The sequence below is a fragment of the Suncus etruscus genome, chromosome 3, assembly GCF_024139225.1.
Source record: "Suncus etruscus isolate mSunEtr1 chromosome 3, mSunEtr1.pri.cur, whole genome shotgun sequence".
Lineage (NCBI taxonomy): Eukaryota > Metazoa > Chordata > Mammalia > Eulipotyphla > Soricidae > Suncus > Suncus etruscus.
The window spans coordinates 111,762,876-111,786,602 of NC_064850.1; the positions used below are offsets into that span (position 1 = coordinate 111,762,876).

A 23,727-nucleotide genomic window follows, 5' to 3' on the forward strand; every position below is an offset into this window, starting at 1 on the left:
AACACTTAAGTTCTTTGCTGTACTGTTACTGTTATAAAAAGCTAAAGTGATTTTTAAAATATTTTTTATTTTAAAGTTCTTAGAAAGTTGATTATAATTTTTCTTAATTTTCCTATAATTTGGGGTATTAATCCTCAATATGTCGTTATTTAGCTTTACACATAAATACCATGTTAAGTGCTTCTAAATATAAGAAAAAAATCAGGTATAAAGAAGCCTTTTAAGGTACAGAAATCTGTTTTAAAAATTGTAGTTAGAGGGGCCGGAGAGATACAACAGTGATAGGGCGTTTGCCTTGCAAGTGGCTGACCCTGGAACTAAGGTGGTTCAAATCCTGACATCCCATATGGTCTCATGTGCCTGCGAGGAGTGATTTCTGAGCACAGAGCCAGGAGTAACTCCTGAGCACCGCTGGATATGGCCCCCCAAAAATTACAGTAGAGGCTGGAGCTATAGATGATACATATGTAAAGCACTTGCCTTGCACGCAGCTGACCTGGGTTTGATTCCTGGCACCCTAAGCCTACCATTATCTCTGATCATAGAGCCTGGTGTAAGACCTGAGCGCAGCTGGATGTGACCTCAAAACCACCACCACCAACAACAACAACAAAATACAGTTACAGCAACATGCTTTTAATAGTTTTTATTTTCATGGTTTTGTTGAATAATTACTACACCTTCACCACCATAAAATGCCCAGACCTTCACCACTGTGCTTTTATATATCCCTTCTAGTCAGCTTTTTTTTTTTCTTCCCTTTTGGTTTTTGGACCACACCTTTCAGTGTTCATGGGTTACTCTTGGCTCTGCACTCAGAGACTACTCCTGGCAGTCTCAGGGGACCATATGTGATGCTGGGAATCAAACCTGATTGGCCATGTGCAAGGCAAATGTCCAACCTGTGTGCTATTGCTCTGGCCCCACGAGTTGGCCTCTTCCCTACCTCCTCACTGCTTGATAATCCCAGTTTTGCAATTTTATCTTCAAATGTCTTAGAAGCTTTTGGTCATAAATATTAAATATAAAGAAAAACACAATTTTTTCCAAGCTGCTTTAAGCTTAAAATGGACTTTACTTTAAGAAAATCAAAACTAGTTACTTCCTAAGTAGGGTCAATGTGCTCAAAGACTGCTCCCCATACTTTTCTGACTGTACATTTGCAGACATGAATTTTCTTTATAGACTCTATGTTTTTGTCTGAGATTTTTTTTTTAAATATGGAACGCTTCACGAATTTGCGTGTCATCCTTGCACAGGGGCCATGCTAATCTTCTCTGTATCGTTCCAATTTTAGTATATGTGCTGCCGAAGCGAGCACTTGTCTGAGATTTTTTAAAACCAAATACAAGTAGGGGTTCTTCTTTGAATCATTTGCACTTGAGTTCTTTGAACTCTTACAATGTTTGCCCTTTTTATTTATAGTATATTTTACATATTTATATGACACTGTCCAGCTGAATTAGCAGCTGCTTATAGGGAGAGATTGTTTCTTTGTCAAACCTCCACATAGGTTTTATTCATTTATTGAATGTTTATTCATTTCTTCAGTGAACAGTTTAAATAATCATCTTTGTAAAGCAAACTCTGCTCTAAAGAGCATCTTGTAGAGAACAGAAGCAAAATGCCCTGTCCTCATTGATCTTACTTTTCAGTATAACTTGTTGGTCGTATTCAATAAGCATTTATTGTATATATGCTTGCAATTAATTTGAATTGCTCTGCAGTCAAAATAATTTTATCAGAGTAAATACTTCAAGGATATTTTTGTAGGCTGTTCTGAATGCGGCAACCACAGAGATGGTTTTATAGTTTTTATAAATGGTAACTGTCATTTAGGCAAAAATCAGGTGGTTTAAAACAGATCTAGATATTACTGAATTTCAGCTTGTTTTGTAAAAACTGTATGATAAACTTTTGAGACTAACCCTTTTTTAATCTCTGGACAGAAACAAATAGTTAAAAACAATATTCAAAATAAGTTAATTCATTTTGATAATATTGAAGCACAATTATATAAAAATTTGATGATCAATGGACAGTTTGGAGGCCAATTCATTGGGTATTATAATATATATATATATATATATATATAGAGAGAGAGAGAGAGAGAGAGAGAGAGAGCTGGAGAGATAGCACAGCAGGTAGGACACTTTCCTTGCAGGAGGCTGACCTGCATTCTCAGGTGCTTTCCTGAGCACCACTTCGAGTATAGAGAATATAGAGTATATACTGAGAGTACATAGAATATATACTGTATATACTCAGTATATACCTGAGTATAGAGAGTGGCCCAAAAAACAAACAACAACAACAAAAAAGAAATACTGTATTTATTCGAGTATTTCGCGCACCCGTGTATAATGCGAAACCCTAATTTTCTATTAAAAATCGGTATAAAATTTTGTTTCACATCAAGCGTTGTAATTGACAGAAAAAAAACATCGTGGAACACATGAGGCCATGATAAAAATCATTTATTGACAATGAAACTGGTATAAACACAATACTGAAATAAAATCATCGGTAACAATATTTATTTAAACTGCTTCCAAGTCAGATTCAACATCAGATACAGTGAGTTGTTCCCATTCTTCTCGAGTTAATTTTTCATCAGTGTCCCAGTTGGCAGGAACATCTGATTCTCCAGTTTCTTCTCTTTCTTTTCTTTATTCTGAGTCTGAATTCCACAGCAGGTTGTCTTCTGTGCATCCAGTTGATTGCTGATGCCTGTCTTCACAAAACTCTTGATGATCGTTTCTTTTGGTATGTCTTCTCATGATGTTTGAACCCAGGATGTCACGAGAGATAGGCCAGATTTCTTGAGTTTTTTTTTTCCTTCGCCCTCATGTACAGTGAGCGGCTGCAGCCCGGAAAAGGCGCAGTGCGAACTCACAATTCGCCTGCGCCCTTATTGGACTGGCCCACCCCAGCCCTCATTTATAACGCGCACCCAAACTTTGATTTCTTTTTTTGGTACAAAATTCTGCACGTTATACTCGAATAAATACGCCAACACACATGACTTTATTTAAGTCTAATTTTAACAAATAAACTATAAAGTAAATTGAAAAGGAGAAAATTGGGGAATTTGATTGTTGACTAAGTATTTAATTTGCTAAGAAGTTATCCCCTTGGGGCCAGAATAATAGTGCAGTGGGTAGGGTTGTTGCCTTACATTTGGCCTACCGACTCCCATAGGGTCACCAGGTCTGCCATGAGTGATTTCTGAGTTCAGAGCAGGAGTAACCCCTGAGCATCACCAGGTGTGGTCCCAAAACAAAGACAGCAACACCAACAACGCAAAACACAACAAAGCAAAACACAGAACCTTTTTTCCCTACTATAGTTTTGAAAATGAAACAGCACAGGAATCCTTTACATAAGAGAAAATAACTGCTTCTCTAACATTTGTGTGTCTGGTTTTTCTACTCCTCGAAACCATATTTTTTGGCCAGTTGAATTTGTTTTTCTCCAAAGTAAAATTCCAAGTAGCATTTTATTTCTGTTCATGTATTCATTTTTTATACAAATATTTATAGGCTTATTGAATTTTGTTGGTTACTTTGAGTTATATACAAGACAAACTAGGTCTAGGCCATCATGAAATATTAGACATAAAGCAATTATATCATTTTTAAATCTATAATATATAGTATAGGTATTATATCTATCATCTAAGCAGTGCTACAAAACCCAAAAACATGATATAGAACACTTGGAGATTCAGAACATGCAAGTGGATGATATAAATTACTAACCAAATATATATGCTTTTATGTCCCCAAATAATTTCTTCAATACATATTTCAGTCCCTATATGTGGCAGCCACTCAGTGGTGTTGGTAATTCATTGTTTAGCAGAACTGTCAATACTCCATTCATGTGGAACTCAGAAGCAGTGAAGTAGTCCTGCTGCAGCTCTGTGCTATGGTAACAGTGCCAATGCTGACTTCACACCACATGGTGTTTTCCCTAGCAAAATAATTAGTCACTGTATCACCTAGTGCTAAAATAAAATTTGATATTTTATTATTTGTTGAGCCCATAGTAAAGTACATACTAAACATGTGCTTTACAGTATAATAATTAGCACATAATTTTCAACGTTTCAATGAATTTTGCCATAAAATTTAAGAGGATTTTAATTGCAAGTAATAAGGATTGCTTGTTAATAGGCTGTAGATAATTAGGGAGCTATTTGCATTCTCTCCCCACAAATTTTCTAAGTCTTCTGAGCTTCACTTAATTCATAACTTTATCTCATGAGGATTAGTAAATCCCATTTAGTCACAGTAATAATAGACATGATGCTTTTTCCTCTTTAACTGTCTTCCAGAGTTCTAATGAGTCTTTAGAAAAATTATAATATTGATTTGTTTTATTCATTGTGTTAGAGTTTTTCTCAAGGTGTCTTATTTAATGTAGTAAAACATCATGGAAGACGATGTTGAGACTTTTTCCAGTTAATTTTAATTGTGTTACTTGTAAATTTTAATTTATTTTTGCGTTTCAACATAAATTTTAATTTAAATGCTGAGTACTGTCTGAAAAGAAACTTTTACATAAATGGCCAGTCCTGTGTGTTTGTACAATGTATACATTTTATTGTTTCCTTTTGCTGAATCCAGCTTTTTGTTTGGGTTCACCTCTGGTGGTGCTGGGAACTGATGGGGTGTGTTTATCTGTGCTTAGTGGCTTAGTGGAGCATGCAGTTCCTGGTATCAGCCCAGGTTCTCCCTCATGCTAAACACATATGCCAGCCCTTTGAGCTATCTTTACCTCACTTCCTTCCACTCCCTCTCCACCCTTTGCAGCTCTATGTACAGCATTTACATGTGTCATAGAAATAACTCAGTGGGCTGAGTTCATACTTTTATGCCCGAGGCCTGTTTTCCATCCCCAGCACTGAATACTCCTTGAGTACTGACAGGAGCAATTCCCAAGCACAGAGTTATGGGTTGCCTTTAAGCTCTGCTGGTTCTAGTGCCCAAACCAAGCAAACAAAAACTGAAAATGGTGTTTTGTCTCCTAAGACTTCATTATTGGAGGAAACAACTACCACCTCAAAAAAATTCACACACCGAATGAATGAGGGAAGTAGAAGCCTGTCTAGAGTACTGGCCTGTTAGGCCACCACCAACAGCAGGGCCATGACACTCACAATCTCAGCCTCCTCAATCTCCCCTGCTTGGTCCTTGCACAAGGACCACCCTAGCCCAGCAGCGAACCTCTGTAGTCAGCTCCAGTGTTTGTTCTGGATCTCAGTGACTTTCTGGAGCATGGTCACTGTATTGACATTGGGCTTTTGCTGCAAGACCACCTCGTCCAAGAGTTGCAGCTCTACACTCAGCAGAGCTGAGAAGCAGGCTTTCCAGGCATCACAGATGGTGGTTAAGTCGTGACCTCTCTCAAGGGCCAGCACCACCTGTCCCCTGCTAGCATCATCAGCTGACTGGTCAAGTGGCCAAAACATCTGGCGGTGACTGAGTACCTGCCCAATAGAGACAATGTCAAACCCAGCAGAGACCAGGATGACATCCGGCGAGAACTCGTTGGCATTGGGCATCACCACTGTCCTGAAGGCCGTTAGGTACTCCACGTCTTCGATGAGGTGGTCTATACCTCCCGTCCATGCCACATTCACATTGTACCCCATGCCCGGCCCTCACCAACCTCATTGGGATCTCTGGAAAGAAGTTCCCGTTGTCAAAGTGATACAGGGAGACGTAGAGCACAGAGGGGTCATTGTAGAAGGCCTGCTGTGTGCCGTTGCCATGGTGAATGTCCCAGTCTATGATGAGAACTTTGCCCACGTTCAGCTTCTGCTGCAGGAGTTTGGTTGTGATGGCTACCGAGTTAAAGAAGCAGAATCCCATGGGTGTGGATTCCTTGGCATGGTGTCCTGGTGGCCGGATGGTGGCAAATCCATTCTTGAGCTCTCCGGCCTCCACCTTGAAGGCCAGCTCCCATCAGGCAGCCCACCGCCCACCACCCTGTGCAGGACACTGGAGGAGTGCATCTCATTCCACACCTTGTTGCTATCTACCCCATGCCCCCTCAAGACATCATGGCCTATATCTTCTGACTGATAGGGCTAAGCAGCTTCATACTGTCCATAAACTGCAAACTTTTATCCTTTCTTACATTATTTCTTTATGTATATATATACATATACATATATATACTTACATACACGCACAGACATGCATGCAAATATACATATATATATACATATATATGTCTTTACAATTTCTTTATACAGTCATCTTTGTACATTTGGGTTGTATATTTTGACATTTTAATAAGTATTATAATTAACATAGATATGCCTACATCTTTATTAATGAACGTTTTTGTGTTCTTGGGGTGGATAACAGGTAAAATTGAAGGCTTTAAGGAGGCTCAACTTTATTTTTATTTATTTATCTGTTTTTGGGATACAACCGGTAATGTTCAGAGATTGCTTGTGACTCTTCACTCCAAAATTACTACGGATAATATGGGATGCCAGTGATTGAACTCTGGTCTATAGCATGTAAGACAAATGTCCTACATGCTGTATTGCTGTACTATCTCTCTGGACCGTGGAGGCTCTTTTTGAAAATTTTTTGTTTGTTTTGGGCCACACCTGAAGATACTCAGGGGTTATTCCTGGCTCTGTTCTAAGAAATTACTCCTGTTGAGTTTGAGGGACCATATGGGATTCAGGATCTAACCGGTCAGCTGCTTGCAATGCAAACATTCTACCTGCTGTGCTATCGCTTTGGCCTTTGTATAAAATTTTTAAGGAAAACTCCATACTGTTTTTCACAGAGGCTAAACCAGACCACATTCACATTTCCATCAGAAGAGAGGGTTGTTTTTTTTTTTAAAACCACATTATAGTAAAATATTCATTGTTTGATAAAAGTGGCCAAAATTATTTTTCCATTTAGAAAATTCAATTTTGGGCTTGAACCAAAAATATCACAATTAAATTTTACTACTTTTAAGCTTTTGAATTCCTTTGTGGTTGTCTAAGTTAGTATATTAAACTTATATATACAATAAAAATTTATAATACTAATGATGCTTATGTCCATGAGAGTGAACAGAGTTCACCATTTTCTCTCCTAGTTCAATTATAAGGGAGAGATTTAAATTTTTAATTCATTTCTGCTGATCAATAACAAATGAATAAGCAAAGATTTAAATAGCTTTCATTTTCTTAAACTAAATGTTTAGTTTATCTAACTTTTCTCTTCCCTGTATATTTTAATCACCATTTGTAACACATTTCAACAGTTTTCACTTTTGCTTGATCTAAAAAATTATTTTTTAAAATATTTTTTAGAAAAACACTGTTCTGAACAATTGTTCTGAAACAATTGTTTCATGCTACCAAGAGGATAATTTTCAGTCACTTCAAATATATCATTAACCCCTTTGAGCAGCATGGTGGTTTACAGCTGTCATCCCATCAATAGCCAGTGAAAACGATGAGAAATAATTTGCATAGTTTCTTAATTGTCTACAGTTATTGCTTGAAATGTCCTTAACTCCTTCAGCAGTTATTCTCACTGGAAGATGAACATTCTTAAACCAGTTTATTTTCTTTAAACATAATTATTTGTCAATAGAACTCTGTTCAACTAACCATGTATAAGTGGTGTTTCTAACAAATAAGCACACTGAAACTTTGTTTGCTAGCAGCCTCGTTTTTACCATATTTTCTGGCATATAAGACGACTTTTGAAACAAACAAAAAAAAGTCATCCGAAAATCAGGATCGTCATATACGCTGAGTATATCTCAAAAACGTTTCAATATGCTGCTAAACGAAAATCATCTGGATATTGCCATGAAACGAATTTTCCAACTCGATCCTTCACCAATCATTGCAAGGCTGCTCAGACCGCCTCTCTAACTCAGCCAATCCAAGCAGGCTTTTTATGCATGCAAATTAGACAATGTTCTGGACCCCAATCGACAGTGTCAAAAGCCTACTCAGATTGGCCAGAGTCAGAGAGGAAGTCTATTACAGTCTAGCCTTTGAACCTTTGCTTGTTGTGATTGGCTCACTGTGGTACATACAGTTGCAGCACAGGAACGTTCTGTCTTATACAGCGAATATAGGCCTAAACCTATGTTTTAACTGTAAAATTAGGGGATCGTCTTATACGCCCAGTTGTCTTATATGTCAGAAAATATGGTATTTATATTATATATTATATATTATATTTATGTTAATAAATTATTTTCTAATGAAATAATTTGTTTGAAATTTTTGTGACTTGATTTTTTGTGCATTGGCAATATTATATTAAATTATTTGGCTAGAAATGTTGCTATGTTTTTACTCCTACTTGTAGTGTTACAGCATGTATAATAAGCAAACGCTTTGTCATTTAGTTCTACAACGAAATAGTCCACACTCTTTTTATCCTTTAGAATTTCGTTTCTTTCTTTCTTTTTTTTTTTTTTTTTTTTAGTTTTTGGGCCACACCCATTTGACGCTCAGGGGTTACTCCTGGCTACGCGCTCAGAAATCACCCCTGGCTTAGGGGACCATATGGGACACCGGGGGATCGAACCGCGGTCCATCCGCTTGCAAGGCAGACACCTAACCTGTAGCGCCACCTTCCCGGTCCCAGAATTTCGTTTCTTATGTTGAAGCAATAGCTATACATTAGTTATTATTAAGTTAATGATAGTAGTGTGGAAGGCCTAAGCTCAAGCTGAAAGCATATAATAGGACTGTGTGTTGAGTGTCAGTCTTGCATGAGCAGAGGAGAGCAGACATGGTGCAGGATCTCTGCAGGGCTCTTTTCCAGTTCATCTTTATTTATATAAATTTGCCATGGATTTCTTGACATTTTTACTTATCAGGTAATTATCTTTTTAATTATTTATGAAATTTAAAACTTTTCTTAGCTTATAAATTGCATAGTTGACCCCCCAGTTTGTCTAATTTAACTAGTTTCACGTGTGCTACTTTGTCCCTTTCTCTTTATACTTACCATACATTTCCTAAAGGATCTTTTAGAAATGAGCAGTGTCAAAGCCTTAAACTAATAATAGGATCACATGTTCTGACCACACAGTGCTGACTGCTATCACTTGAATGTTTTCCCCATGCTTCCATCTTAGAGATTCCGTACATGTTCTTCATATTTGAAGTATTTTTAACCCAGGCATCAATATTGTGTAAGTCCCATTTTCATGGTGCTAATCATGTCATTTTTGCCCATTCTTCTTTGATCAACCATGCCAAGTTAACTTTTTCTGACCAACCCATGTATTCATGTTATATCTCCCTCTTCTGCCTTAATAAGGAAGTGCTATTTTTCTTTATATAGTTTTCGATTTTTTAATTTAGTCCTTTCTAACCACCCCAGAAATTTAGAAACCATTTTATTCATGCTGTGTCTTTAGTGTGTGTCATGTCACTGGCAGTCTGTACATATTTGTGGAATAAATAGTCCATGCTTTCCTAAAATGGAAAATTTACAATTTAGTTTTTGTTTCCATTATGGTGTCTCAGTCTAGAGTGAACTTTTTCCAAGAAAGGGTTATCATCATAATATTTTTTGTATCATATGAAAAGGATGATGGTTATGTTGTATAATCATCAAATTTTCCTTCAAGAGGAGCTGGAGAGTTAGTACAGAAACTAGTAGTGCATATGGCCTACCTGAGTTTGACCTTCAACATTCCATATGGTCCCCTAAGCATCTCCTAGAGTAATTTCCTAAGTGTAGAGCCAGAAGTGACCCCTTGAGCGTAGCTGGGTGTGATCCTCCAAAAAATTTTATTTTAAGAGATTCATGATCGGGGCTGGAGAGATAGCATGAAGGTAAGGTGTTTGCCTTGCATGCAGAAGGATGGTGGTTCGAATCCCTGCATCCTATATGGTCCCCCGAGCCTGTCAGGATCATTTTCTGAGTGGAGTGCCAGGAGTAACCCCTGAGCGCTGCTGGATGTGATCCAAAAACCAAAAAAAAAAAAAAAAAAAAAAAGAAAGAGAGAGAGACAGACATTCATGATCATTTTTATCTGTGGCCTAATAACAAATGCAGCCTGCACAAACCATTCTGTGTTTAAGAAAAATACTATGTTAATATATGACTTCCATTTTGAACACCTTTGATAACTTCTATTGAATTTAATTAAATACTTATTTTCCAAACTTAGTTAAGTGATGAAGTAAACTAAGATAATAACAAAATTGATCTTTCTTGTGATATTGCTTTACTTTGGTGTTTATTTTGAAAAAACAGCATTAGCATTGTATACTTTATGTAGAAGCGATTACCACTGTCTTTTCTTTTGTATAGTAAGAAAAAGTTTCTATTTGCATTTCTATTATCTGTAATTGAGTCTGAATAGTAAAGTCAGATTAATGGGACCAAAGCATACATTATGTAACAGAAATTTTAGGTGAGTTGCAAGTTTTGACCCAAATAAACAGATGTATAGATTTTAATGCTCAGTTTGTTCATTACTCAACAGTCTAAGAGGAATAAAAGGGTAAGGGCTTTGAGGTAATTGGATTAAATTGTAGAGGAATTAGCAAGGCCTATTAGAATTCTTTTTTGTCTTTGAAGACAAAGGAACACAGTTTAGTGGCCCAAGGATTCAAGTTGCTCAAGTCTTGTGGGGCAGAGTCTTCCATGGCTGCCCAAACTATGCTCCAGAGCTTCCAGGACTACCCTGGTGTAATGCCTGGCAAGGGACCCAGACTGGATGCATGCAGTCTTTGCCCTTACTTGCCTCTGCAATATCTTCTCAGCCCTGGAATTTTAACTTTTCAACATATTTTTACTTATCAATAGGTCTGGGGCTATTTAATTTATTAAGTTAGAGACATTTATAATATTTTAAAAATACAATTCAGTGCTGTGACTTAGATCTCACCTAGTAGTTTGAAATCTAACAATGCCAGGAATGTTGCTTTGTTTTGTTTGAGGATCTTACCTGTTGTGCTTAGGGTTTTTTCCTGACTGCTCCAGCCCTTTGAGCTGTTTTCCCAGTGTGATGCCAGGAAACCAGTTATTTAATCAGTTTTAAATATCAACTACCATCTAGATAAATATTAATGTTAATATTTATTCATGAAAGACACTATTAGCCTAATGTCTCACTTAACTCACACTTTAGAAATTACTGACTTGATCTAATAAATTATGCAGTCTTGCATTGTGACCTCACAACCCTTTGGAATTTATTTAAATCAGCTCTATCTTATTTGCCACATTATAGCATGATAAGAGCTGATTATTTTTATTCTATATATAAGAACATAGGAAGATATTGATTGATGTGATACAATGCTTTGATGTGTTGTTCTATTTGAACTTGCACATTGAAAGGCTGAAATATAAAAAATGTCTGCTACAAAGGTTAAAAGAAAGACAAATGAGATTTATTTTCCTGTTTATTTTTCAAGTGTAGAAAATGCATTGAAATTCATTTAAAAGATGAATAGCAGAAGTTGCTATGAATTTCTTTCAACTCTTATTTAGAAGAGTAAAGTAACCTTTGTTTCTTGGCCATAACTGGTGGTGCTCAGGAGACTATGCTATTCTGTGAATCAAAATCAGTTTCTTCATGCGAAATATATGCTCCAGCTCTTAGAACTCTCTACCTAGCCACCAATATAATAATATTCGTGGAATGAATCTGAATTGTGTTATGAATGTGGAATAAATCTGTATTGTGCTATGAATGTGGAAAATATCTGAATTGTGTTATGAATGTTTAGATACTTGTGGTCTGTATCAGTGTATAGGAAAAGAAAATTAGTGTTAGAAATGAAAAATCACCAACTATCCATGAAATAATAATTAAGACCAATGAAAAAGAATTTGTGAGAACATAAATACTTCTAGTTGCAGTAAAGAACACTGATGTTAAATGAGAAGATATAACATATGATTCATTATATTACCTGGAATAGAAAAGAAATAGAATAGAAACAGAATTTCTCTTTTTGAACTTTAGTGGAACAGAATATAGATTTGACCATGATTGGGAATGATAGATTTTTATGTAGTATATTAAATTTAGGTAGACAGAAATTGGGCCTGGAATTATGTAAAACGGGTCTGAAACTCGCGGCCCATGGGCCGTTTGCAGTCCTCCGTACAACATTTTGTGGCCCTGCCCTAGATGAATATTTTTTTGTTTTGTTTTGTTTTAGTTATTTGGGTCACACACCCCAATTTTCAAGGCTTACTACTGACTTTGCACTCAAGGATCACCCCGACTTTGCCTCCTGCAGCCCCCAGGTAAATTGAGTTTGAGACCCTTGATGTAAAACATATCAGAATAAAAAGTGGGCTAAATGCAAAGCACCTACTGTGAAATAATATGGGAATCCTGGAAGTCCAATGAGAGAGCATGTTCAACTCTGGTTAAATGGTAGAACGTTGTTGAGGAAAATCTAGAGTCAAATAATAAGAAATTCTAAATATGTTAGGGAATTTGAACTTTTTCTAAAGAAGAATAGAAATCCAGAAGAATGGAAACTGAAATATTTGGGGCATAGACTCATATGCTCATGAAAATTATGCTAAAGTAAAATTTTAATTGATTTGAAGTCTCTCAAAATAAATCAGGCCATTAAAGAGTCGTTTATACCTTAACAATAGCTTTCTAGTTAGTTCAAGCCTGAGAAGATGATGAAGGTAATAGGAGAAAGAACAGAGAATTCTTTATTCAGTGATGGGATAAGTGATGATGGAAGAACATTTTTTTTTTTTTGGCACATGATCTTTGGTATACCACGTCTAACCTTAACCAGGAGTTACATATTTATTGTACTAATATATTGCTGAAAGGCTTTGCTTATTCTGTAGGAAGTACTTGCACACACTTTTTCTTAGGGCTTACATCTTATACTACTTGATTTTTGAATGTTTAATAGTAAACTTACTGATCAAAATTGGGAAAAAGAAGAGTAGAGATAGCAGAGGTATTAACTGTAGAAATTCCAGTAAATATGTTGCAAAGTCAGAGATTTAGTGGGTAGCCTGATGTGCAGTTTTGTGAGTTATTCACTCTCTTTAAGAAGGGTGAGGGTAAAGGTAACTTCCTCTGTATCCTCTTTATATCAGATATTTGTAATTCTCCATAACTCTGGATTCTATTTGCAAATAGTAAATAGGCTGTTCCTGGAGAACAACAAAATACCCAAAACTTTAATGAGAGAAATAAATTGGAAGCAGTTAAAAATTAGTACTAATTTTTTGTTGTTGTTGTTGTTGTTGTTTTTGGGTCACACCCGGCGGCACTCAGGAGTTACTCCTGGCTTTGAGCTCAGAAGTCACTCGTAGCAGGAGGGGGTGGGGTGGCATATGGGATGCCGAGATTAGAACCGGGAGTTTGTCCTGTTTTGACCACATGCAACGTAAATGCCTTACCAATGTACTATCACTCCGGCCCCAAAAATTAGTACTAATTATGTCCTTATTCAGTAAGTACTCTAACATGAATAATTAAATGATATTGAATGCTTTTCATTTATCTGTAGCATCATTATGCAAGTGATAGCTATACTCTGATTGGTTGGAGGTATTGCAAATGGTTTTTCTCAATACCACGAGGGGCATGCCTGGCAATACTATGTTTTTCTTAAGTGGTAAACAGCTGTAGATATAATTTTGAGAGGAACCTTATTTTTTGTTTGCTAGTTTGCTTTGCCTTCATTTTTAGAGTAATTATATTTCTTGGGGAGAAAATGGAATACTTTGGCCATAGACTCATAATCATCTAGTTATCTGCTTTTACAATAATGAGAAACAACATTCTAAAGTCAAAAAGCTCATTGTCATTTAAGACTATATAACTTCCTGTATGATGTCTAAGGATTTTTTCTGTCCATACCAATAAATTGTCCTCACTAGTGTAAAAACCAGAGTTTTGCTTAAAATTTCCAGAATTCTTTTAAGTCACACTTAATAAGAGTCAGTAGTTTGGTGGAAAGAACACTGTTTTACTGTTAAATATTCTTGACCTTGTATCTCTTTACCTTATTGTTTGTTTCTTTGACCTAAAGTTAAAATTATTCACACCTCAGTTTTGTTGTCTTGACAGTTCTTTTAAAATTATTAAAGGTGGAACCAGAAATGTACTACATAAGGCTAGACTTTTGCCCTTCCACGCAGCTAACCAGGGTTCAATCCCCGGCACTACATAAGGTCCAGAGCCCTTCTCAGAGTGATTTCGGGGCACAGAATCATATGTAAGCCCTGGCAACCATTGAGTATGGTGAAAAATAATAAAACAAAAATTGCTAAAGGTTTTTTTCATAAACACAGTTGCAGAATACTAGTGAAAAAATTAATCAAGATATAAAAATATTATATAATGCTCCAAATAGAATAAGTAAATTTAGTAAGGCAGGAAAATATGAGTGGCATACTGTACTATTTGTAGTGAAATATACTAGCAAACTGTCCACATTAGAAGAATAGAAAAACCTTATTCAATATAACGTAAAAAGTAAAATGCTCTGGAATAAAGTGCTACTTAATTTGGAGTTAAGTTTTTTAATATTAGGGCTGGAGTTTTGCTTGAGGCTGACCCTGAATCAATCCTCAGCATTACTGATAGTCCCCTGAGTCACCAGGGGACCTGTAGCTCCTCTGTGTATGTCCTCTTCCATCCTACCTGCCAAATACTTGATGTCTGTCTACTAACAACCACTTCTAAGGGAAATAAGTAGAAATAAAAATAGAAATGGCATAATTTTAGAGTGTTAATATCCACTTAAATATATATAGACTTAATGTATTTGTCATTTTCTTCATAGAAATAATGCCTGTTTATTCTAATAGGTATTTGAGTATTCAGTGGGCTTGGAATAATTTCAGTCATCTATTATAGTTGTCTAACAAAGTATCTCAAAGTCAATATACACTTAATATTTCATCATTCATTAATCAAGGACTTAGGTAACTGGGGTTTCTGATTCACCATCTATCTCTCATGAGACAGATAGTAAAATGTTAGCAATTTGGAATCTTATTTGAAAGCTAAATTGGCTTTCAAGCTCCCTTAAGCAGTTGTCAGAATTCAGTTCTTTGTGGGCTCTTGGGTTGAGGCCCTCTGTTCTTGGCTTCTCCACAACATGGTTCCTTTCTTGGCTACATTGTAACTTGCAAGAAAATCTGTTAGTAAGTGGCAAGTCAAGCTTTTTATAACCTTATCATGAAAATGACATCTAATTAACATTTCTGTATTCCATCGATTAAAAGCAAGTTACTCAAGGAAGATTTCTCTTGCTGTGGATACCTATACGGTAGTGTTGAATTCTCAGGTTCTATCATTGAACTGCCAGCTCTAGCATTAACTGAGCTATGCCCCAGCATGTTTACATTGTTTTAGGAGAAAAATCTTTTAATTTCCACACCCAAAAGAAAAAAAAAAAAGAAAAGAAAACGAAGACAATGTTTTTAATAAATTAATTGCAAAAATTCCCTTCAAAAACATTATTATTTATTTATATGATTTATACCAGTAATAATAAATGTTTCATTTTGATACCTTTCCTGGTAGTGAGTGCTTGAGGGACCATATGTAGTACTGGGTATCAAATCCTGGTTGATTGGTCTCATGCAAGGTAAATACCTAAACCTCTGTACTATCGCTTCAGCTCCCTATTTTTATTTTATTTTATTTTATTTTATTTTATTTTATTTTATTTTATTTTATTTTATTTTATTAAATTTTCTTCCCACCCCCTTGCTCCCTATTTTTTTTATCTTTATTTAAACACCGTGATTACAAACATGATTATAGTTGTATGATTACAGTCATGTAAAAAACACCCCCCTTCACCGGTGCAACATTCCCACCACCAATTTCCCAGATCTCCCTCCTCCCCACCCCCCTACACCTGTACTTGAGACAGGCTTTCTACTTCCCTCATTCATTCACATTGTTATGATAGTTTTCAGTGTAGTCATCTCTGCAACTGCACTCATCACTCTATGTGATGAGCTTCATGTCCTGAGCTGCACCTATTTTTAATATTTTTATCAAATTGGTACAAAACCTATTGAAATTCTTTGTTAGGGATTTCCAATTATAAATAGTTTTAATTATGGTTACATATTTCGATGTTTAGCTCCTCCAAGAATCATGAAATTTTTCTGAATATTTGTTTTCATAGATTATTCTTTCAACATAGTCAATTTTTCAAAGTAGTTTTTCACCATTTTAAAATGCTGTCTTTGTGGATCTGGAAAGCTAATACAGTGGGTAGGATGGTTGCCTTGTACTTAGTCAACCCTGGTTTGATCCTTGGCACTACATATGATTGCTGGAACTTCTCCAGGAGTCAGGAGTAAACTCTGAGCATCCAGGTGTGGTTCCCAAACCAAATAAAAAACAAAAACAAAATGTTACCTTTGTCTCCAAGATGTATGCAATATATGCATATTTTCCAATGATGTTATGAAAGGAAAAATAAATCACACTAAATTGTGATTGAGTAGCATTGTAGCCACAGAAAACATTTTAAAAATAAGAAATAAGTACCTTTTTTCTTTGTTTTGTTTTCTTTTGAGTCATACCTGGTGGCACTCAGGTTACTCCTGGCTCTGCACTCAAAAATTGCTCCTAGCAAACTTGGGGGATCATATGGGATGCCGGGGATTGAACCTGAGTCTGTCCTGGGTTTGCAAGGCAAATGCCCTGCCTCTGTGCTATCACTTCGGTCCCTGACTGAGTACCTTTTTATATAAAAATGTGTAAGTACCGTCATCACATTCAGCCATTATTAAGTATGTTTTTGATCCTAATGCAAAGTATTTAGTCCATGTCTTTAAGACTGAGAGATAGCTCAAAGGGCTTGTATTTCCTGCTTTTGGTCTGTCATCTCATGGTCTCTCAAGCATCACCTATAGCAGCCTTACTAGTACAGAATACTGAGTACTAAGCCAGATTAGGTGCAAGCATCACCCGCTACGTATGTCCTAAAAAAAAGAAATAGAAAAAAACTGAAAAACTGCTTTAGTGAAATCTATAAACCTAGGCATAAATAAGTCTCATTGTGCTAAGATTGCATACCACATAAGACATGATCACTGATACTCAAATTGAATGAAACTATGTCTTGAACATCAATAAAGCTTACTTTGTAGCACATATTATAAATAGAAGCTGATCTTCCTGCATCCAAATAAGTTGCATGTATCCCCTGGAGAAAACTTCTCTGAGGAATGTGGTTCTCTTCAAATGTTTAGCATTTACTATTGGTGTCAACAGATTTTCTTCTAAGTACATAATTCTAAGGTGCTAGAGAAAATATATGCATAAGGTTCTTGTCCTGCACACTGCCATCTCTTGTATTGCATGTGGGAATCCTGTCACTATGATCGCTGAGCACAGAGCCAGAAGTAATCACTGAGCACTGCTTGATGTGCTCCCCTCAAAACAAGCAGGTTATTTTGTTAGATCTTTTTTTCAATTCTCACCTGACTGGAGTGCTTGCTTTGTATGCTGAAGTTCCGGGTTCAAACCCAAATCTCTGCATCATCCAAGCATTCTAGGAATGCTCCATGACATGCAATAGGAACAGTCCCTGAGCACTGACTGCTGCTTTGACTCCCAAACCAAAGCTAAGCAACAGACAAATAAAAAAGGGATCTTGCTTAGTTGTAGACTTGATTGATATGAAGGTTGAAGACAGGGAGACCATCAAGCTTAGAGGAAATAGCAGAAAAGAACTGAGTTTACAATTTTTTTTAAAAATATATCTTGGGGGCCGGAGAGATAGCATGGAGGTAAGGCGTTTGCCTTGATTGCAGAAGGTTGGCGGTTCGAATATGCCCCCCTTCCCCCCCCCCCCCCGAGCCTGCCAGGAGTGATTTCTGAGCATAGAGCCAGGAGTAACCCCTGAGCGCTGCTCAGGTGTGTATATATACACCGTATTTTCTGGCGTCTAAGATGACTTTTGAAACAAAAAAAAAAGTCAGTAGAAAATCAGGGGTCGTCTTATACGCCGAGTATATCCCGAAAAATGTTTCAATATGCCGCTATAACGAAAATTGTCTGAATATAGCCATGAAACGAATTTTCCAACTCCATCCTGCACCAATCACTGCAAGGTTGCTTGGATCACCTCTCTAACTTAGCCAATCCAAGCAGGCTTTTTATGCATGCAAATTAGACAATGTTCTGGACCCTAATGGACACTGTAAAAAGCCAGCTCAGATTGGCCAGAGTCAGAGAGGAAGTCTATTACAGCATAACCTTTGAACCTTTGCTTGTTGTGATTGGCTCATTGTGGTACATGCAGTTTCAGCACAGGAACGTTCTGTCTGATACAGCGAATATAGGTCCAAACCTATGTTTTAACTGCAAAATTAGGGAGTCGTCTTATATGCCCAGTCGTCTTATACACTGGCAAATACAGTATATCTTTAGGTCCAGAGAGATGGCATGGAGGTAGGGCGTTTGCCTTGCATGCAGAAGGACGGTGGTTCAAATCCCGGCATCCCATATGATCCTCTGAGCCTGCCAGGAGCGATTCCTGAGCTTAGAGCTAAGAGTAATGTGCTGCCGAGTGTGACCCAAAAATATATATATCTTTAAAGGAACAAATTTATGCTTGGTGGGCCCCTTTCATTTACATTTATATTTTGGAAGTATCTAGTTTAAAAAAAACAGTATTAGGATGTTTTCCTTCATTTTAGTAATATTTTCTTGAACTTTTTAAGACTGAGTAGAATGACACAAACATGCACTAATAACTTATTACTTATCATGGTGGAGAGAAGCTACCACTTGTGGTATGATTGGTGTTGGAACATTGTTATTTTAAAACTCAGCTAAGAATAACTATGCTATTTCATTGTGCCTTAATATCTATTTAAATATAAATAACAAATTTTAATGTTAATTATTTTACATTAAATGATATCTCCAAACTACATTCATAGTAACAACAAAAAATATATATAGGAACCAAGAAGATATTTTTGAAATGTTTTATTTTCCTTTAATATTTTTAACAGAAGTAACAGGTTAAGGATGTAGGTCTCAAAACATGATTAGGAAGTTCATATCTCTCTTTTAAAACTTTAACATTATAAACGACTGTTTTTCTTTTTAAAACTGACTTGATTTCAAATGATGTATGAAATAATATGTGTTTTGCATGTCCTGTTGTAATGATAAAGGTCATATAGTATCATTTACATAATCTCTAGCCAGAAATGAACTGGTAATATCCTTGGTATAACATATACATTATCTGAGGTTTAAAACTCTCATTATTCATGAAAGTTAATTTTACAGTGGGTGTGAATGATCTATCTTATGGCTGGTTTTTTGATCATTCTATAAAATAATATGGAGCAAAGCCTGCTCAAATAACAAGAAAACCAGTAAAGAGTGATGCATTTGCCTGACTCTCTGTATACCCGATTGGATCTTGATTGATGGCAATCATTTGTCTTTGTCAAAAAAAAGGAGAAAAATTCAGACATTGAAATAGGAGTGCTATCAAACTTTCTACAGTGGCAGAAAGATTCTATTAATGTGGCCTTAGAGTATTAACTGTCTCTGTTGGGAAATGATAAAGAATGTTAATTTTTTTCCTTGAGCATATTTAAGTGTAAATTGCATTATTTTGTCTACTGTTGGGATTAAAAGAATACTTTTGATTTATGGCAGACTGAAATTGATGAAAGCAAAAAAAAAAAAAAGGCTAAAATGATGAAAAAAGCAAATAGACCTTAATCCTTATTATATTTTTCTTCAGTGAAAAAATAAGAATTTAATATAGTGTCACATAATCCTTCCTATTGTATTGCAAGTGATATTGAACCTCAAAAGTTGACTTCAAAAACAGTTGAATTCGAAGAAGAAGCACTTCTTTAGCTGTCTGTCGAATCCTCTTTTCTTCCTACTACTAAAACAAAACAAACAAAAAGACATTCCAGGCAGTGTTATTTATTTCTTTTAAAGTCTATGCTAGTCCCACTCCATGTATTTGATAGGAAGAGTACATTAAAATATTTTTATTTATTTAAAAACATAAAGTCTGATTTTGTTGTTTTCTCGAAAAGGAAAGTTAAGAATTAAACTCTAGTATCTATTAGACATTATTTTTTTGGTTATTATAGATGAACATATTTTAATGCTTTTATTAAAAAATGCATGATTGAAAGATTCGATGCTGAGAGTTATGTTCTGATAAATGAAGTGTTTATGTGAAAAATAGTTACTTTTGCATTCATGGTTTTAAAAAACTGAACTAATGTTTAAAACAGTTTAAAACTATTATCTTTTTAAAAAGAAAAATATGTTTATTTAATAAATGAGCACATCAGTCTCATTTTCTGAACTTCTTAATGGTAATCCCAATCTAAATGTTTCAGTGGAAGCAAATGAATTTTGGCCATTTTTTTTATAAATACTTCTTCATATGTATATTTAATTTTTAAAGCCTAATGCCATTATATTCTATACATTAGTGTTGATTTAGGTGAAAATTTTTTATATAAAGAGTTTATAATTTTTTTCCACTGGTAAAAATATTGATTTTTGTGTGTTCTATTGAATATTAGCCCCAAAGTGTGAGGGTTATTCAACAACCAATTATTGGGGGTTTGGAGAGCTCAATAGGCTTGTGAATATTCTTTTCATTCCAGAGATCTGGATTGATCCCCAGCGTAGTATGGTACCGAGTTCTGCCTCTTGGGAGTAGCTTCTGAGACATTTAGGTGTACCTCTTTTCTTGTCTTTACCCACCTACTCAAGAAAAATCAACTATGAAAAATTCACTTTTTATGAGCATAGTTTCTTATATGAGTTCTGAAAATATGAGAAAGGATAACCTTGGGGGGGCTGGATATGCAGTTTAACTTTTACTTAACAATGTGTTTAAATGTTCAATAGCTAAATAGGTCTAGCTTAGTATTTTTTGTTGTTTTTTGATTTTGTTTTTGTTTTGTTTTGTTTTTACGACACACAGTCCACAGGGATGGCTCCTTGCTCTATGTTCTGGGTAGCTCCCAGGGATTGTGCTCCAGGACCAATCAAATCAGAGTTGGTTGGCCACACGAAGACAAACACCTTCACCACAGTATTTTCTCTCCTGTCCTTTCATGTACCAGTTTTAAATGACCTAACAATACAACTTAAAAAAAAATCTTCTGACACGATTATAAATCAGTTTAATTCTTGGTTCAGATTGAGAGGATTAAGAATCACAGTTATATGGGGTGCATTTACTGTACCTCCTCTTTCTATACAGTCAGTGTAAAGAAGACAGCCTGTGGTAAGCTTTGGGAGGCCTTATCTTTTATTTTTTTCTTTTGATTTTTTTAATATATATAAAAAAAACCTTCACCAGAGCAACATTCCCATGACCAATATCCCAAGTGTCCCTCCAGGTCTGTATTGTGAATGGGGTGACACACACACAAAAAAAGAAGAATCAGAGTTATGTAACATACAAAGCCTCACAGCTTCTTTTATTTTTATTTTTATATTTTTTGGTTTTGGAGCCACACCTGGTGATGCTCAGGGGTTACTCCTGGATATGTACTCAGAAATTGCTCCTGGCTTGGGGGACCATATGTGATGCCAGGGATAGAACCGCGGTTGGTCCTAGGTCAGCCTGTGTGCAAGGCAAACACCCTACTACTGTGTCACCTTTCTGGCCCTTCACAGCTTCTTGATAGCATAGAAAGTGAATAATGAAGTACCTCTTAAGTGCATGTGCATATTCTTGCATCCATATGGTTCTGGTGGTCAGCCCTAGGGCTCCTGAGCATTGCTCAGATGTTTCTGGTAGCCCTAAACATCTGACCAGGCCAGAACATAATGAGTGTCCTCTGGATAACCTGAGCACACATGGAAGAAAGCGAAGGAAACAAGCATTGAAATTCATCCACTTGACTAGATTTATGTTCCATTAGATTTGAGTGAAATTATATAGACTGATTTATAATTAACTTTATGTAATAAAGTCCTTTTTAATTATGTTTGATTCTGATTTTTTGTTTATTTGACATGAAATGAACTTGAGTTTTTTTTCCTCAAAAAAGCTTTAAAAGTTTGATTAAAAAAATGAGTCACTTGCAATAAAAAAATGTAGTTATTGTCCAATTACTGTCTCTGCATGGGTTGTTTATGTCACTTAAGTCTATTGGTAATTTTGCTTGGCTCAAAAATATTAAGCAAAACAAATAGTCCATATAGTTTTGAAAGCCTTTCCTGAAAATTTTGATACACTGCACTGCACTCTCCTGTCCCTTTATTTTCTCCATTCTCGTCCATGTGGTAGCTCTTTGCTATCTTTCTCTTCAGCCCATAATGAGGTTTCAACTTTCTTAAACCTTCTCTCCTACCATCAATTTCAGGGTCCTTCTAGACAAGGCATTCAAAGAGGTGAACTGCAATGGGAAATGTCTCTTTACAACTTTCCTCCTTAATATGCTTAATAGTTTTATTTACCTTTAAGTCTTTATTCAGTTTGCCTTCTAGTCATGGATGACAAGGAAAAAGTATCAACCCAAATGTTTTGATTTTCTTCTAGGGGATTCTATTCTAGACTTTCTTTGCATTGATCAAAGCTGTTTCATTTCTCTCAGTGAAAGCTTTTCACGGCTCTGTTTTACTACTTTCCTGTCTTTCTGCTCCCAAGAGCAATATGGTAAAGTAGTAATAGGACTTAATTAATTAATATCTTTTTGATAATTTGAGATTTTTGAGGAATTGGAATTAGGTTTTGTTTTTGCTTTTATAATATAGGTATTGTAGGTGTTTTTTATAATGAGGTATAATAGCTGACAAAGGTATTGAAGTTGTTATTTTATAGTTGCAGAGAACTATACCAACTTCAGTGTTTCGTTTCTTTTTTGGGGTTAAGATTTTGGACATAATCATAGATTGTGTGGTGTACACTGTTAAATTATTTCCAGAATGACAAAATATTATCATTTTAAAGTCACTTCTTTATATTGGAGAGGTGTGAAAGTTAAGGATTTAGAATAAGCTAATAGCTGATTAATTATTAAATTAAATCTACTATCTGTATATAAGGGAAGTATCTGAAATAATTTTTATCACTGTCTTTTTCTGTACTACTACTATATGACATTAAGCATTTTAAAAAAATGATGTATATAGGGGTAGAGGATTTGCCTTTTACATGACCAGTGTCTCATATGGTCCCTCAAGCCAGGATTGATCCCTAGTCTTAATGTAGATATTTAAAAATGTATGTTAGCGTATCTTAGTAAAGTACTTCTCATGTAATACGTATACTAATGATGTTTTCAAATTTTAAATTATATTTCACTAGCATTCATTGAATTATTCATTATTCATTGAAATTAATGTATTTAGTACTATATTGAGACTTCATTTTCTATCTTTATATTTAGAACAGAATCATTTTTAACTTTTTGAGAGAGGGGGTGGGTTTGGGTCATATCGGTTCATCCTAGGCTAACCCTGGCCAATGTTATTCAGGATCATTCAGAGATAGAACTATGATTGGCTCCAGGCAAGGCAACCATCTTAATCCCTGTGCTTTCTTGCCCCTTAACTTTGAAGTTATCAACTTCACTTTAGATATAGAAAATAATGATTAAATTTTTTATGTAAATGAAAGAAAATAGTCAATCTTAGAATCTAATGGTACTTCAGATTTTCAAGTAGTTTAAACCTACTACTGCAGTCTTATAGTACGAATAATGAAGTTATTTTGAATTATCTGGA

General features: G+C 35.6%; 1 protein-coding gene, 1 non-coding gene and 1 pseudogene across 3 annotated transcripts in view; 1 reads left to right on the plus strand and 2 right to left on the minus strand.

The window, feature by feature from the left end:
- Positions 1-23,727, plus strand: part of LRBA (LPS responsive beige-like anchor protein) — a 662,022-nt gene that overhangs the window by 338,947 nt on the left and 299,348 nt on the right. The gene's annotated exons all lie outside the window — the stretch shown is intronic.
- Positions 1,215-1,321, minus strand: LOC126005610 (U6 spliceosomal RNA). The gene has a single exon (XR_007494655.1). It is a non-coding gene; the product is annotated as a U6 spliceosomal RNA (small nuclear RNA).
- LOC126005298 (uncharacterized) lies at positions 21,149-21,294 on the minus strand (annotated as a pseudogene).